The sequence below is a fragment of the Chiloscyllium plagiosum genome, chromosome 9 (genome assembly GCF_004010195.1).
Source record: "Chiloscyllium plagiosum isolate BGI_BamShark_2017 chromosome 9, ASM401019v2, whole genome shotgun sequence".
Lineage (NCBI taxonomy): Eukaryota > Metazoa > Chordata > Chondrichthyes > Orectolobiformes > Hemiscylliidae > Chiloscyllium > Chiloscyllium plagiosum.
Genome location: NC_057718.1, coordinates 32,443,883 through 32,462,834, shown reverse-complemented (window position 1 = coordinate 32,462,834; position 18,952 = coordinate 32,443,883). Strand labels below are relative to the sequence as shown.

The 18,952-nt window shown below is 40.9% G+C and overlaps 1 protein-coding gene across 2 annotated transcripts in view; it reads right to left on the bottom strand.

The window, feature by feature from the left end:
• The window catches only part of prkcea (protein kinase C, epsilon a), a 594,816-nt gene that overhangs the window by 99,295 nt on the left and 476,569 nt on the right, over window positions 1-18,952 (bottom strand). The window lies entirely within an intron of this gene.

Sequence of the window (18,952 nt, the reverse complement as noted above, 5' to 3'; positions counted from 1 at the left end):
AAGGAGTTTCATTATGTCAACAAAAGCTCATCAATTAAAACTGCACTTAGCTGACGATAGAAGAATACATTTCAAAAGCACATCTAAATAAACCGTTATACCAATTAGCTTTCACCCTTCAATCTTTCTGGCCCCACCACCAACCAACAAACTCTGGCAAAGGCAAAGGTTTTAGCTGTTTTGGGAATCACTTACATCTTAACAACATTTTTAATTCATATCACTTACCGAAGGCTGCTGGTCATAATCTAACCAGTACTTTTATTGCGAAATTCAATCAATATTACATACAAAACAGCCAGAAAACAATATCTGATCCCAGGGAGAGTTAACTTACATTTTTCATGCCATAATTTGGAGATGCCGGTGTTGGACTGGGATGTACAAAGTTAAAAATCATACAACACCAGGTTATAGTCCAACAGATTTAATTGGAAACACTAGCTTTCGGAGCGCTGCTCCTTCATCAGGTGGTGACGGAGAATAAGATTCTAAGACACAGAATTTATAGCAAAAGTTTACAGTGTGATGAAACTGAAATTATAGATTGAAAAATACCTTGATTGTTTGTTGAGTCTTTCGTCTGTTAGAATACCATGATAGTTTCACCTCTTTCACATGTAAATCACAAAACTTTTTTAAAAAAATGTTACATTCTCAATGGTATCTGCCCAGATAATGTGTTGAAGGTGTTCGCCCCCTGTGTTCCTTGTCTGTGCCATAATGTTTAGACTGATTCTAATCGAAAAAGTGAGTTGACAGAGTCTGACATGAATTCATGCAGTTTTTGAGCAAAGTAGAATGTAACTCTGCAAGTACAAATTCACCCCACAAACCTTGCCAGAAGACTTTCTCTCATGCACAGATCTGAAGCAAGTATTGCCCAACAGATTTATAGTTTTGCTAAAAATAATGAATATGTGAAATTGTCTACCATTTAATGATTATACCATTATCCGTGCAAATTTAACTATACCCTCTGTCTTACACATACTTATTTCATGCAGGCATTATCTTGTTATCCTTATGGGAATTTCCTCTGCACACTTTGGCTGAATTTAATGCTCATGATGGCAGAGACATGATCATTTCCAGGAGCCTTGATCCAACTCTATATCCTTTAGGCAAATTAACTTTTTAAGAATCCAATTATGGGATTTATTGCCTATTTATTGCCCATTCCTAGCTGCCTTTGAGAATATGATGATGTGCTGCTTCTTAAACTGCTGCTGTCCACCTGCTGTAGGTAGACCCACATTGGCGTTAGGCAGGGAGCTCCCAGGAGTTTGACCCAACGACACTGAAAGAATAGGGATATATTTCCAAGTCAGGATGGTGGCTGACTTGGAGGGCAGCTTGCAGGTGGTGGTATTCTCAAGTGTCTGTAGCCCCTGTACTTAAGGACATAGCTTTGGAAGGTGCTGTCCAAGGAGTCTTGGTGAATTTTTGCAATGCATCTTGTAGATAATACACATTGCTACTACTGAGCATTTGTGGTGGAAGCAGTGAATGTTTGTGGATGTGGTGCCAACCAAGCAGGATGCTTTGCCCTGGATGCTATTGAGATGCCAGTGCCATCCATTTAAGGATGGAGATTCCACCCTCAAGTGCTGCTAACCAATTTGAAAGGTCAGTGGTTCATCAGCAGTGCCACCTGAAGCAGCACTCACTGCTGAGATTGCACCAGCCAGGAGGTGCATCATGGAACAGGCTCCGAGACCCAGGAGAACAACATCAGGTTCCTCACTAGGCCACACGGTGATCAAAAAGAGGTCGCTCTCCAGCTGAACCCATCTTTTAATAGTGGCCTTTCCCAAATGACTGGAAACACTAACTGGCATCTTTAAATTCTTCGGATCAGTTGAAGGCTCGCTTGGCAAAAATCTGAACTTCAGGCACTTTCCAAACAGAGGCACTTTTCTGACTGAAATCCAGATCTGGCACCTAGTTCCAACCTGCATGGGAAAAATCCATTCATACACTCATTATAGTCTATAAGGAGACAGACTGAACAATTGATTCCATGCCAGGTTTCTGCAGATATATACCGTCATTCCCATAATCACACTCCATCCCTACAGTCTTGCAAACTCATGTTCCTCAAATGTTGGCCTAATTTCCTTTCAAGATTATTGATCATCTCTGCTTCCATTGACCTTCTAGACAGCAAGGCCCAGGTCACAACCACTCTCTATGTAATTAAACTTTTCCTCCCATTCATTCTTGTATCTCTTATCCAAAATCTGAAATCTGTATCCTCTAGTCTTTGTACCATCAGCTAACAGAAACAGCTTTATCTTCAACTATATCTATCACAAATTGTAATCTCAATTAAATCCATCATATTTCTTTTCAACAGCCTTGGTTCCCAGGAGAACAACGTAATTTATTATATTAATATCGCTGGGGCCCTGGGTAAATTTACTCTGCAACATCTCAAAATCGTTCAGGTTTCTAAGGGTGCAGTGATCAAAGTTAAATGTTATACTCTGAATATGGCCTAACTGGATCTTCATTAAAGATAACCATCTCTGCTTCTTGTGCTCAATATCTCTATTTATACACTGCAAAAATCGAGTGCTTTGCTTTCTATTCTATGGCCTGTGATCACCAAAGACCGATGAGCATCAAGTTCCATCTGCCACTTGATTGTCCAGTCTGTTAACTTACCTAGGTGCTTTCCAGTTGATTGGTATCACTCTCACCATTTGTCATGTGTCCACGGTTGGTTCCACATGTAAGTTTTGAAATTTTACTCTGTATTGTAATATTCCAGCCATATATATATCAAATAAAGCAGTGGTTCTGGCAATGAGTTTACCACTGTTTCCTATCCTCTAGTCTCAAAACAAGCTATGACTCACTGTTTTTTTGTCCTTATGCCAATATTTTTATCCAAGTAGAGAATGATACCCCCCTCACCATTACATGAGCCTCAATGTTGTTAACCAGCTTTTTATGTAGTATTCTGTTAAATGTTTTCTTACAGACAATGGCCACTCAACTCTCTTCATCAGGTCACTCTATTATTTCATTCAACCAGATTACTCAAGCACAATCTGCCTTTTTGAAATCCATGCTGGCTCCCCTTAATTAACTCATTCCTTTCCAAATGCCATTTAACTGTTTCCTGAATTATTGCTTTAAAAACCTTACCCATCACTGACATTAAATGAATTGACTTGCAATTACTAACTAAATCCACACTTCCTTGAATTAGTATGCCACATTTCCCAGTTTTCAATATTTTGGTAAGACTAGGGAATAGTTAGGAGATTATGGTCAGCCCTTCCACTACCTTCATACAACATTCTTTAGCAACTTGTGAGATAGGCCATCACCTTTGTTATAAAACTGAATATTTACATACGTCATACAGATATCCACAAATCATACAAAATTAACATTCAGACACTTACTAGCATCCATTCAGCATTCCAACAGTTTTCAGATTTAGGAGATGCAGTGTCCTACAAATGGAGTAAGGGACGAGGCATTTGTAGTCAATGCCCTTTAAAATAGATGTCACCAGTTTAAAGATGGACTTCAAGTGCTTTTTTATGCAGTGAAATAGCTGCCTAGAAACACTTTTACTGAGACTTGGCTACACAATTCTCCGTAATTTATTAATCATTTTTGGTCTGGGTGAGAAAATTAAATGTAAGTTGTGGGTAGTTATCAAAATTACATGGATTACGATCATTGGTTTCAAGCTCATTGACCGTAAGATGGAGGAACAGTAGTAGGCCATTCATGCAATTAAGTCTTCAATGAGATTATGACTGATCTAATAATCTTTATGAAATCATGTCAGGAAAGTTTATTAAATGCTCTGATTCCAAGGCAATGCCATAAGGGGCTTGGTAAAACTAGGGTAAAGGCTAAATACTGTGGATACTGGGAATCTGACAAAGAAACAGCACGTGCTGGAGAAAGTCCAGCAGATCTGGCATCTATCTATCTCTAACCGTTTGGAGAGGAAATAACGTATTAAAAGCATTGCGCCCTTCTTCTTTTACTTCCTCTGTCCCAATCAAAGTGTTGAGTCATATTGAAGAAAAACTTTCCTGGTATCAATCTTAAATTTGCTTTTTGCTACTTGTTTCTGTCTTGTCCTACCTTGCAGGCAACTTGAGTGTTTGACATTTTTTAACAGAACCTTGAGTTTGCTTCTGCAATGTTGTGGCAAGGGCCTAGAGATCTATGATAATGAAGTTATGCTGCTGGTTGAATGAACTGGTTGATAGTTCATCTACTAAAACTGGGCTAGAAATGACAGACCCAATTTACATGATGCCAGTGTGAGCTGTTCATATTTGTTGCTGGCAATAATTTTGGTTGAAAATTATGAGTGAAAGTTTCCTGGATGATTTTGCAGTCTCTAAATGCAAATCTCACTTGGCAGAGTTAGCCATATTATTGTACTTGCTATTAGAGAGAGCAGTATAAAGCCTAGGCACTGACCTCATACCCTTTTCATTGAACCACAACTAGTACAGCAAGCTATCAATAGTTAAGTTCTGTCCAACTGGCCCACTGTTCTGATAAGGCTAAGCCTATAGTGTGATAATAACAGCTAATAACAGATCTGCCCCAGACAATCATTTGAATGTCAGAAAAGCAATTGAAACTTGTCTGAAGGGTCAAGCATTGTAAGGGGAAAAGCCTTTTTGCTTTTATTCAGACTGCTTCCCTCTGTTAATCGCACAATGGATTAGTGAAATGTATGTAAAAGATTGCGTTTTGAAAATGATCACTCTAAATGGATCTGTCCCTTGAAACCAAAGGTTTGTTTTCTCCTTTGGGAGTGTATGCTGAATGACTTGGTGCACAACAAAATGCTCATTTTAACAGGCTCAGCACAGAGGCTGGCTATTTATTCTGACAAAGCAGTCAGTTACTTGCTATATTCTATTGAGTGAACATTGTTCTTTACCTTCCACTTCTCTACTTATTGTTGCAAAACTCCTGAAACATTCTCCATCAAGTTGTACCTGATTGCATGTGGATACCGTGTACAGAATCAGAGGTGAGAAACATTTCATAAAATCTCAGGTTAAAACTTAAAAACAATCAAAAATCTCATTCCATGTCATCTTGAGTTCAGTGTATCTAAATGGAGATTTGGGCAATGGGAAAAAAGAACATTCTCATCAACAGAATATCCATTACATTGAGGGTTGGAAGCACTTTGTGTACTCTTACAGACTGAAATGTTCCCACAGACAAAATGTTGACTATTCCATCTTCTATTAAGTTCATTCGTATCTCTGTAGTTAATCTTATAAATAGTATAGTGGTAAGGTTCAATATTCTGAAACAATGCAGGTGTCCAGTGCATACTAGACACAAGGAACATCATGAACAAATGTTGAATGTGCAAACGCAGCACACAGAGTTTGATAGTTCTTCCAGCTTCATTGAAAAAAGGACTAAAATAAATCAAAGAATGCAAGCTTAATTTTAAAACTGTGCTACATTAATTTATTTCATTCAAGGTGGTGCTAGACATTAGAGGGCCATTAAGTGGTGAGAGACCAAAAATCAGAAAAGCCTTCCACACCTAATCACAGCCTACTGACATGACTGGAAAATGTGAAAATACAGATATGAGCTCGTGATAAGATCAGTTGGGTTTGACTGACATATTTTACTGTCTGACAACCTATTAATATTAAACACAAATGAAGAATTGTTAGATGAGATTTGGGAAAGTGTATGCTTGAAATAATATCCTAATACGTTTCCAGAAAACTGCAGACATTTGATTGATTAGACAATCAAACTGAGGAATGATCATAGCGTCAAGACCATTTTGCTTCAAGAGTTTTCTTGTATTTTCATTAGGACTACTTTTTAATTTTCAGTTACTTTTTTTAGTTTACAGGGTTCCTTTTCATTCTCCTTTAAATCCTTTATTTGGTGATGCAGATATTGCAAAAATAATACCTTCTGCATTTGTAGATATTTGGATTCACAAATCAGAATTAGAAGAAATCATCACATTCTCAAGAATTATCAAACTCCATTAATTGTGAAGTCACAACACACAATGAAGACACTAATTTGCGAGATACTGCAGTACTTAAATTTGTATGAGACAACAGTATAAGTTAACAACCAAACCCTTCTTTTCAAGTAACTGACATATATTTCTACATGCGATCACTCTAGAAAAAATTATTCTAAAGACACCTTCCACAGGCTGATAAGGTCATAGTTAATGCATTTCAATTGCATACGTACAAAGCTAGAAGACTTTAACCAGGCAGTTATGTTTTTACTGAGCCACAGATCAAAATCTCAGAGTTAAAATTAATAATTGACACTATTCAGTGCATCAATGTCCACTCGATATTTTTTCACATAGGAGCTACAGAATTCATGTATTGTTAAGCTAGAAATGTCACGTTCATTTACAAGGAACTTATTACCTTTATATTTTCCTGGCTTCTACAAAGCTGATCATCTCTTTATTGAACGTTTTTTACACGTGTTCTCTCCCTTATGTAGCTTCCCTGTCCTCCCCCTTTCCCTCTCCACTTGCGACCTCCCTCTCTTCTGCTTGCAGTCTCCCTCTCCCCTGACCCAGTGCAGCCAGCCTCCTTCTTCCCCATCTATCTTTCAGTCCTCTTCTTATCTCCAGCCCATCCAATTGGAGCTTCCACCTCCCTACCCACAGGAAGGATTAAAAGAGACATCTTATATATCCAATGAGACACTGAAGAACCTTGAGATGAAGACAAACTTAGTGCATGAGTCACCAAAGGTTAATATGCAGGTACAGCAAATAATTTGGCAAGTTAATAAAACGTTGTTGTTTATGTGAGGGAAATTAAATATAAAAGTAGGGAAATTATATTCAGGTATACAAGACATTGATGAGACCAAATCGATTCTGGATTAGAGTGGTGCTGGAAAAGCACAGCAGTTCAGGCAGCATCCGAGGAGCAGGAAAATCGATGTTTCGGGCAAAAGTCCTTCATCAGGAATACAGGCAGAGTGCCTGAAGGGTGGAGAGACCAAATCGAGAGTATTGTATGCAATTTTATTCTTCTTATTTAAGGAAGGATATGATTGTTTTGGAAGGATTTCAGAGCAGACTTACTTGGCCAACAACTGTGGTGTGGAGGTAGCAGTGTTCGACTGGGGTGCACAAAGTTAAAAATCACAAAACGAAGGATCTAAGATGGTGGCGATCTGAGAAGATCACACTGCAGAGCTTTGCATCGCAGCAGGAGCAGGACAGTCCTTTAACCCACCCAACCCAGGTCATTAGGATACCTTGGGGTGTTGGAAAGATTGTGGAGCCCCAAGAAACATTTAAAAATTGACTTACCTGTATTTTCAGCTGTCCAGAAATGCCTAAAAAGGGAGGAGGAGCATCTGAGGCCGGGCCTGCAGCTCAGCCTGCAGCAGCCTCAGAGCAGATTACTCTTCTGGACCTGGTGAACCAGCTCCCGAAATCTACCGAGATGTTGGGTAAACAGATTGAAGATAAGTTGGCTCCAGTCTCTCTCATGCTGCACAAGCATGAGCAGCAGCTGGGAGACCTGGAGAAGAGGACGGATGAGGTGGATCACAGGGTCACAGTGGTGGAAGCTGATGCCAGTTCATTCAAGGAAGAGATCCAAGCCCTGAAGACGCAGGTTCGTAATTTGCGTGACCAAGTGGATGACCTTGAAAACAGGGGCAGGAGAAAAAACATTCGGATCATTGGTCTGCCTGAGGGTAAGGAAAGTGAGCGGCCTGCGGAATTTGTTAAAGATTGGCTTCTGAAATTCCTTGGCTTGGAGACTGGCATGAGAGGATTGAAGATAGAGAGGGCTCACCAGGTCGTAGCACAGAGGTCAGGTCTGCGTCAATGCCCTCGTCCTTTCCTGGTGCGGTTCCATCATTGCCGGGATAAGGAGAGAGTCATGGAGGCTTCCAGACTCCAGGGGAAGGATCCAAAGGCCCTAATTTACGAGGGGTCTAAGATCATGTTTTTTCAGGACTTTTCAGCGGCGATGATCCAGAAACAAAAATCGTATGATGGTGTCAAGAGAAGACTGAAGGAGCTTGGGATTCAGTACTCCCTGAGATATCCGGCAGTACTTCGGATCACCTTAGATGGATCTATGCATCTCTTTCACACATCGGAGAAGGCAAGAGACTTTGTGGACAAACTAACCTTAGTTAAACCATTGTAGTATGTATAAATATTGTTGCTTGGGTATGCGTTTATCATTCTGTAAAAGAAATTGAGGAAATCCAGTTGGAGCTTTGTTTTTCCCCTTTTTTTTAACCTCTACTGATAATAATTTGGTTCAAACTATGTCTGGCGGTGGTTAAGATGTACATTTTAAATTTCTAAGTTAGGACATACCAAAAGATGGGTGGGGTATTTATTCCCCTTTCTTTTATAAAAGAATGTTTTTTTTTCATATTGATATTCTATGGGGTGTTTATTCTTTTTAGCTTGTGCTTGCGATGCGGCTCTAGCTGGGAGAAGTGAAGGTGGTTGAGATGGTTAGATGCCTATTTATGGGCAGTTCAGGATGGGTAGTTGCCCCCTCCGGGCAGGGGGTGAGTTCCCCTACTCAGCGCTATTGGAGCTTTATATGTTGGTTTGTTTTCTGGTTTTTGTTGTTTTTTATTTTTAATAATTTTGTATGTTTGTTAAATGTAGTGGTTTTAGTTTATGTAGTTTTTATATTTGGTGGATCATGCAACACTAAGGCTGAGCAATTTGTGGTTCGGGTTCCTCCTCTCTGGAATTTAAATGTAATTGCAGCAGATTATGGCTAATGATTTGATTAAATGGTGTACCTGGAATATCAAGGGAAGTCACTCACCAGTTAAGAGGAAGAAGGTACCCTTGAGTCTTAGAAAGGAGAAGGTGGGTATTGCTTTGTTACAGGAGACACATTTGGATGACAAGGACCATCTGAAATTACAGCAGAATGGCTTTGACTGAGTTTATTTTTCATCATTTAATACCAGAAGTAGGGGAGTGGCTATATTGGTTAGGAAAAATCTCTCATTTAAATTGTTGGAATGTGTTAAAGACACATACGGGAGATTTGTAATTCTAAAAGCTTTGATAAATGGGGAAGAATATGGCATTTTAAATGTTTATTGTCCCCCAGCTCATCCTTTTAAATTCTTGGTAGATGCTTTTTCTAAACTGATAAGTCTCAAGTCTCGGCACATCAGTATAGGGGGAGATTTTAACTGCCTCATGGACCCCACAGTAGACAGGTTGCCTAAAGGTCCCTCGATACCCTCTGCATAAACTAAACAGTTATTGGGTTTGAGTGGGGAATTAGGGTTGGTGGACGTCTGGAGGTGTATCCACCCTACAGGTAGGGATTTCACGTTTTTCTCCAATCCGCACAGATGTCACACGAGGATTGATTTTTTTCTGACCCCTGCGGTAACCCTGGATCTGGTGGCATCCTGTACGATTGGTAATATTGCCATCTCTGATCATGCTCCAGTGTACCTCATGGTTAAAATTAAGGATGTTATCGTGGATTCAAGGTACTGGCGAATGGACCCCTTTATTCTCATGGACAGCAAGTTTGTGGAGTATTTCTCTAGGGAATTTCGGGCATTCCTAGGCATCAATATAGGCTCAGTTGATAGCTCATTTGTTCTCTGGGAAACTGCCAAAGCTTATGCCAGAGGGTTAATTATTTCATATTCCACAAGTAGGAAACAGCAGAAGGGTGAACAGCAACGTCTCCTTGAAGCACGGTTGAAGTCAGCCGAGAAGGCCTATTTTGACAGACCCTCGTTGGTCAAACTACAGAGGATTACGGCACTGCGGTCTGCACTAAATTCCGTGCTCACGCAGACGGCAAAGAAGGAGCTGGCTTTTGCAAAGCAAAGGTTATATGAGCATGGTGACAAGCCAGGCAAATACTTAGCATACCTTGCCAGAAAGAGAAGTGCCCCACAAACCATTACAGCGATTAGGGAAGGGTCTGGGAACCTAACATGTGATTCTAAAAAGATTAATGTGGCGTTCCAGAGATTCTACTCTAAATTATATCAGTCTGAGAATTGTGAGGAGGGGCAGGCAAAAATGGAATCCTTTTTTAGAGATCTGAAGCTCCCGGGTGTGACTCCCGAACAACAGTCCTTTCTCAATGCCCCATTATCAGAGCAAGAGGTGCAGGATTTGTGAGGCAGCTTCAGAGTGGAAACGCACCCGGTCCTGATGGATTTCCCAGTGAATTCTATAAGGAATTTATAAGTATACTGTCACGCCTGATGCTGAATATGTTTAATGATTCATACAGTCATGTTTGTCTCCACCATCTCTGAGAGAGGCCAATATTTCACTTATCCTTAAAAAAGAGAAGGATCCGGAAGACTGTGCTTCATACAGGCCCATCTCGGTCTTAAATGTGGACTTTAAGATCCTTTCGAAGGCTATTGCATTAAGGCTGGAGACTGTGTTACCCTCTATTATTAAAAAGGATCAGACGGGCTTCATTAAGGGTCGCAGATCCTCCAATAACGTTAGGAGGCTGCTTAACGTAATTCAAGCATGCCAGCAGCAGTCAATACAGGAATTGGTGATTTCTTTAGATGCAGAAAAGGCATTTGACCGAGTTGAGTGGCCGTACCTTTTCTATACTCTAGACCGGTTTGGTCTGGGCGAAGTTTTCATAAGATGGGTAAAGGTTCTCTATAGTGTACCTCTCGCTGCGGCCATTACCAACGGGGTATGATCAAGCAATTTTAATATTTCTAGGGGTAGCCGGCAGGGCTGTCCCCGTTCACTTTTGACTGATCCCTACAAATCTGACATAGAAAGAGTGGTACTAAGGGCTAAGAATACACTCTCTGTCAGTACTCTATATCACCAATTGGGGGGTGCCACCTCAGATGAGTCTGATCGATTCTGCAAGATGTGGGAAAGAGAGCTGGATGTTGAAGTTTCTTCAGAGACATGGGAGGATATTTGGGAGAATGCAAGGAAGATATCAATTTGCAATAGGACCCATGCTTTACAGTTGAAGATTCTCCACAGGGTCCACTTAACCCTAGACCGTTTGTCAAAATTTAAACCAAGGGTATCTTCAGCATGCCCCAAGTGCAAGGTCTCTGCGGGTACTCTTACCCATTGTCTTTGGTCTTGTGACAGGCTTCAAACATATTGGAGCGCTGTGATGGGTGCAATGGAGAGGATTTTAGGTGTACGGGTGGAGAAGGACCCTATTTCGCTCCTTTTGGGCCTACCCATTATATTTCCTGTAGACTCGCATAAGGCAAAACTTTTCAATATTCTTACATTCTGTGCAAGGAAGAATATCTTGCTAGGTTGGATATCAGAAAACCCCCCAGGGTTGGTGGAAGATTGTTATGGAGCATATTCCTCTGGATTTTCTCACAAATATGGTACACCACAAAACTGAGAATCTTTACAAGACATGGCAACCCTTTTTGAAATACCTGGACACAGATTTATCTGCCACACTAACAAGGGCCTTTATATAGCTGCAACGATTGTGTTTCATGAGTCCAATATCCAGGGAGGAGGAACTGTGAATGTATGAGTGTTTTGTTGGGCTGGGCTGAGTTATTACTATTTATTTGTTTGTTGTTAGGTATTTATTTAGTTAATTAAGTAGCTAGTTTAGTTTTTTTTAAATTTTATATTTCTCTATATATGTTTATACATTCGTATAGGAAGGTGGGTTGGGGGATTTTATTTTATTATTTGGGTTTAGTTTTGTACTATTTTTGTACTGTTTTGAATTGCATTGTTTTGTTTTTGTTGTAATATTTAAAAATCTATTTTTTCTTAATAAAAATATATTATATAAAAGAAAATCACAAAACACCAGGTTGTAATCCAACAGGTTTATTTGGAAGCACTAGCTTTCAGAGCGCTGCTCCTTCATCAGGTAACTGTGGAAGAGGATCATAAGATACTGAATTTATAGCAAATTTATAGCAAGGTTTTATTAAAAAAAGGTGACATCCAAGTCAGACAATACACTAAAGGTTAGAGTCTGTCTGTGTCCTAATTTGGTTCTATTTCCAAAGTAGGGGGAATTTATAAAATATTACATGGATTGACTGCTTGCAAAGACTGCACAATTTGCATTTGCAGAATTATATTTGCAGATACATTCTATTTTGCTCAAGAAGCACACAACCTGCAGGCAGTCAATCCATGTAATACTTTATAAATTCCTACTTTGGAAATAGAACCAGTCTGACTCAAGATTGGGATACAGACTCTAACCTCACACCTTTAATACATTGTCTGAGCTGAGATGTCACCTTGTTTTTATTAAATATTAAGTTATCTTGAGAATGTGACTTAAAAGAAGTTCTGTGATTTACATATTAATGAATCAACACCTGCAACCCATTCTAAACCATGAAAGACTTTACAGCAATCTCGGTTTGGTTCAGCTGCATGACACTGTAATCTTTTGCTATAAATTTGGTGTCTTATGATCCTCTTCCACAGCTATCTGATGAAGGAGCATTGCTCTGAAAGCTAGTGCTTCCAAATAAACCTGTTGGATTATAACCCGGTGTTGAGTGATTTTTAAATTTGGTTAATACCTGGAATGGACAAAGTTAAAAATCACACAACACCAGGTTATAGTCCAACAGGTTTAATTGGAAGCACACTAGCTTTCGGAGCGACGCTCCTTCATCAGGTGATTGTACACCCCAGTCCAACACCGGCATCTCCGAATCATGACCTGGAATGGATACCTTCTCCTTTGAAGGAAGGTTGAACAGACTAGGCTTGTCCCCACAGGAGTTTAGCAGCATGAGGTAGGTTGATGGAAACATGCACAATCCTGATAAGGTCTCGTCACGGATGTTTCCTTTGTGGGAATATCTAGAGCTACAGGCCACTGTCTAAAAATGAGTGACAGCCTACGTAAGAGAGAGATAGGAGATATTTTTTCTCTCATACAGAGTCTTTGGAACTCTTCATCAAAAGTTGATGGAGACTTCAAATATTTTAAGGCCAAGGTAGGTAGATTCTTGATATGAAAGGGTTGAAAGATTATTGAGGGTCAATGAGAATGTGTTGGAATGAGTTCAACCATTGATTTTACTGAGTGACAGAATGGGTTCAAGAGGCTGAGTGGCCTAATCCTGCTTTAATCCATATGTTCCAATGCACCCTTTCCCTGGACCTACCAGATGGAATTCCCAGCAGAGAGACTCCCCTGGCCCCAATGAAGGGCCAGCTCGGCAAATGGCAATATCCCACCTCCCATTTCACCAGCAACAGAAACTCATCCGGCTTTGGCAAATAGCTCCCGATGACACCCCCACTTCTGCCACTCACTTTCCTAACTGCTCGCTGCTCCTCCAATAAGGCTGTTTCCTCTCTTCATTGGTGAGCCTCTCAGCAGCAAGCCCAGAAGTGATTGGTGGGGCAGCTCCTCACCAATCCTGCTGATTGTACTTAACGGGGATGACCCCTGTGATGGTATTTTCTTAGGCAGTTTAGAGATGAATTTGTCTGCTGTCCCTATGTATCTTGAGTGCTGGATGATCAAAGACATCTCAAGGTGCCAACCAAATGCCCCTGTCAAATGCTAGCAGCTTTGTTTCAATAATGATGGAAATATATGAAAGTTATCAAAGGAAAACATTGAGTCAAGCAGCAATGACTAAATCCTAATACAGAAAGTATATGAAAACTAAAAGACAAACTATTGATTCTCAATGTTTTCTATAAGCATGAAATACTTAAAATGGCCGACTCAGAAAATGACTTATTTTACGCTTTGAGGTTTGTTAAAAGTGCAGATTGCACTGGAGTTTACAACTACATTTGAATACTGAGCGATCTTTCTGCTTCCTTCTTGAATGTGGGACACTCACGCCAATAACTGTCCCTTATTGTCATGTTCAGCGAGATCAGTTAATCTGGACATTTCTGGGTTTGTGAGGCCCGGTCTCAACTTCACTGAGGCACTGGCCAATTCAGCTGATGCGGAAATAATTTGAATGCCAGATATAAAAATATGGAAAGTCAAACAGGTTTTATAGAACAATTTGCAAATTGTCCCGTGGCCTAGGTCAGAGAAGATGACTTCATTATTTAGCCCGACATATGTTTTAAAACTTATTTGTGTTCCCAGAATTCCACGCATGCCATCTCAGAAACTATTTTATAATCATTCAGTAGAATTTAAACAGGATGAAAGAGAAGTTTGTTTAACTGTACCTAAAATTACAGAGGCTGTCTCCACCCAAAGAAAACTTCAATAAACATTTCCTGCCTTCTAATTAGGATTATACAATATTTGGCTCTTATAAAATGGTGGAATGAAAGTCTGAGATGGAATGATAATGGAAGATTTACATTAGTATTCCAATTCAGCAATTTGAATGCATGAAGAACTTTCTGATGTGCTTTGTTGTACACAGCAACCAATCACGAAAATGAATTCAACTGCATTAGTTTTATTAAATTAATTGAATTTGATAATTACTGAATGAAATAGGTACAGCCCCCAGTGACAGAGGATTGTGAATTAGCCAGTAGAAAAATTCCTGAAATACAGACCTTCCAAATGGTCTAACAAGTTCAGTACTGGTGCCATAAATGTTAGTGTTTTAAACTGTTCTCCTCATACCCACTATGGGTGATATACCACAAAGTAGAAGGAAGCTGAACAATACTACGATGTAATTGGTACTCAAGAGGTGATGACAGCAGTCTGAGGTATTCTCCTTCTAATTCTAATTAGGAGGGGCTATAACAAAAGGCTGTATCTTCCCATATTTTGGTTAATTTGGATAGGCATATGAATAGGAAAGGTTGAGAGGATATGGGCCAAACACAAGTAAATAGGATTAGTTTAGTTTTGGAAACATGGTCAGCATGGACGGGTTGGACTGAATGGTCTATTTCTGTGCTGTGTGACTCTGAGACTCTATAAATGTCACTTTTGCTGGATTTTGTGAGGCACAGTGAGTTTTCCTACACTAACATCCCAACCTTGCCTTATTAGCAACCCACTAAGCCATTACAGTGCCCTTCTTAGCCACTGCTAGCCTGATTTTCCTCCTCGTCACAGCCAGACATATTCCCTAAGATTGGCATATCCCAGGATACCTGGCAGTAGTGCCATCTTTAAAAGGCCACTGTGCACCCGATCGAGTGCTTTCAGTCTGGAGCTGTCCTGCACAGTTCATGACACTTTCCTTCAACACAATAAATGAGGAGAAACTGCAACCGTGGAGATGTTGGTGGGGTGGGCAGTGCAGGAGAAGGATACTGTTTTCCCCAGAGCAGACAAAGAGGTCACAACCCCAGACCCAGCCATCCTGCTCTGACATGACCACCCAGATCAGTGCAGGTAACAGATGGAATACCCAACAGTGAAGCAAGAATCCATGATCTTTTCCACTCCACCACGATAGGTGCTACAATTTTCTCTCTGCGAGCTCACATTCACTCTATCTCTGCTTATGTAGGCTCATATTCTATCATTCTCACTAAAGCATGCAACATATTCCTTCACTTACCCTTAATCACTCAGTTCCTCCACATCACTCAATTCCTGCACATGACTAACCCAACATGGCCTCTGAGCATTGTTCTGGATAAGCCAGGCCACTCAAAACATTCTTAAGCAGGCAGCCAAGACCATAACATTGGAATTTGTTTTGGTAAGTGTACAGTGAAAATTACCCGGAGTAAGTTAGCTAGGCTGACTACCAGGTTTTAAAACAGAAAGAAATTTATTCACAAAATTACACAATGAAACACAAACAACAGAATAAACCCCTACTGAACTTAATCTATCCAAACTAGACTTAACTATGTTGTTCCAAATATACACAACAGTTCCAATAAGCAAATCCCGAAACACAGTAAAAATGTAACCAATGCTTCCAGGTTGAAGCCAGATAGAGAGTCTAGCAGCCTGTTTCTACACAGCTGAATTCCTAATTTGTTCTGGACTGAACTGCTCAGCTTTGAGAACTGACCACTCCCTTTTCATTGTACAAGTCACTTCTAAAATGTGACCACTTTGGCCTGAAGTCTCATCTGTTTACATATAATCAAAAGGCCTCTCAAAATCCTTTCTCAAACTTGTACCAAAATAGACACTTCGGAGGCTAAAGGGTTTTATGACCACTCTGAAAAAAATCAAGAACACAGTATCCTTGAGAAAAGGAACAGCTTTTAAAAAAAGGACCAGCTTTGTGACAGCATTTGCCTACCCTCACCTACCCTAGCATGTGCAGCCATGCCACCCAGATTCATCTCACTAAGTTCCTCTATTCTAGGAAAAAACATCCTACAACAGAAAATCAAGATGGGGGAAGGGGTGCCCAACAATGGGCTCCTCACCATCTATGAGGAATAGATCCCAACCCTGACCATCCTGGGATGCTGAATGCCTGTGCCCAAGCATCGAAGGCTGCTCATGACTAACTGTGATCCTTTAAGGCCTGGCTGAAGGGCCAAAGCACAACAAAGCGTGGCAAGGTAGAGGTGATGAGCTCAGATTTAGTAAACGTTAAGCAGCCTGGTCCATTTCCTTGAGCTGGGTGTCTGTCTAAGCAGGTACAGTGTCTCTGCAGTAGCATTACATGATAGGGGCTGGTGAGCCCCAAAGTGAGGCAATGAAGTGCAGATGCAAACTATAAGTGGATCAGAAATATGCCATGAGGGTGCAGCGAGGGCAGTACCTGTCAGATGCCAAGGTCCATGAATGTGAGGGTGCATGAATGTGAGGGTGCATGAATGTGAGGGTGCAAGCAGCCGCTACCCATGGAGTGTACACTGAAATATGGGTGCTGGGTGACCCAGATGGAGGTCCAAATAAGCAAGCCGTGAGTCGAACTTGCTAGTTACCAGTTCTGGCTTTCATTTTGTGAGTTCCTAGCATCTAGTTTCTATTTGGCAAGAAGTAGAATAGGAGTGCATATTAATGAGGCAAAATTAAGTAATAATGAATGATAACATTTGTTAATGGGTTTCTCACCATTGACTAGCAAGAATCTTATCTCAACATCCAGAACTTGGTTGGAAAATGTGACTTCATGTATCCAGTGTCAAGAAAGACCTCACTCAATAATTATAAATATCTTGTCATTAAGCCTGGGAAGATTTTGTCCATTGTTTAGATTCATTCACTTGAGGTTGCTGGCCAAACCAACATTTATTTCTCAATCTTAACTGCCCTTGAAGAGGTGATTGTGAGCGGCCTTCTTAAACTGAGGCTTCCATGGTGGCAGGGGCAATGTTAGACATTCCCATCATACTGTTAGGACATGATTTTCAGGAGTTTAACCAGCAAAAATGAAGGAATATGGAGATAGATCCAAATAGGATGGTGTGTGGTTTGGAGACAAACTTGCAGGTTGTGGTGCTCCTAAGTATCTGCTGCCTGTGTCCTTCGAGCTGTAGAGGGTTTAGAAGGTGTTTTTGAAGAGGCCTGGGTGAGTTGCTGCGTTGCAGTTTCTAGGTGATGCACAGTGCTTTCACTGTGTTTAAATGGCAGACAAATGTAACATTTAATGTGATGGATGGGGTGTCAATCATGCAGGCTGCTTTGTTCTGGATGATGTTAAGTCTTGCTGGAGCTGTACCCAAGACATGGAGAATATTCCATTACAGTCCTGACTTGTGCCTTTGGATAGTGACAGGCACCAGGGATTTAGGAGGTGAGTTACTTCCACAGAACTGTTCGCCTCTGACTTTCTCTTGTAGCCAGTTCAGTTTCTGGACAATAGTAACCCCCAGGATGTTAATAGTGGGAGATTCAGTGATACAGTGCTGTTGAATGTAACGGGAAGATGATTTGACATTTAGCAGTTCAAGCCTGAATGTTGACCAGATCTTGCTGCATCTTGAGCTAGTTACTAGACTAGTAATCCAAAAGGCCAGACTAATACTTTGTAGACGTAAGTTCCAATTCCACCTTAGGTGGGAAGATGTAAATTCAATCAATTAGTAAATACAAATAAGTTGCCAGTCACATTAAAATGACCCTGAAACTGCTGGATTGATGTAAATACAAATTTGGTTTACCAAAGTCCTACATGGAGGAAAGATGCTATCCTTACTTAGTCAGGCCCACATGTGTGTAATTCCAGATTCACACCAATCTTAATGGCCTCCAAAGTCACTCAAATGTATCACCTTCTACAGGAGAGTCAGATGAGAATCAAATCAGTTGGCCATTCCAGCATTGATCTAAACACGAGAAACAACAAAGGCACAACCAACCCAAGTCAAACATATAAACCCTTCCACATTATCATCTGGGGAGGTGTGCCAAATTTGGGAGAGCTTTCAAGCAGCAACAATAAATACATTAATCAAATCATACCTTGAAACCAAAATCCCACTCTTCGCTGCTGCTCGCACTTCCAGTGCGAGCAGCAGCGAAGGTAAGACCGTTTGGTTTTAAAAGTGCTTACCGGTAGCGGGCAGCGGTGTTTTTTTTCTCTCTCTTCACAGAAAGAGCGGGAGCACCAGGGGGAAGTGACGACGACCAGAGGGGCAGCCGAGACACGGAAGCAGTTAGTGTAAGCTTACCTGGGTAGGTTTTTTCCCCCTTTAAAAGCGCGAAGGACCCTCCGGGTCCTGGAGGGGGAGGGGGAGCAGCCCGAAGTCGTGGCCCATATTGGCACCAGCGACATAGGTAGGAGGAGTGCCGAGGATGTTAGACAGGCTTTCAGGGAGCTAGGTTGGAAGCTCAGAGTTAGAACGAACAGAGTGTTGTCTCTGGTTTGTTACCCGTGCCACGTGATAGAGAGTCGAGGAATAGGGAGAGAGAACAGTTAAATGTGTGGCTACAGGGATGGTGCAGGAGGGAGGGATTCCAGTTTTTGGATAACTGGGGTTCTTTCTGGGGACGGTGGAACCTCTATAAACAGGATGGTCTACACCTGAACCTGAGGGGCACCAGTATCCTTGGGGGGAGGTTTGCTAGTGCTCTTGGGG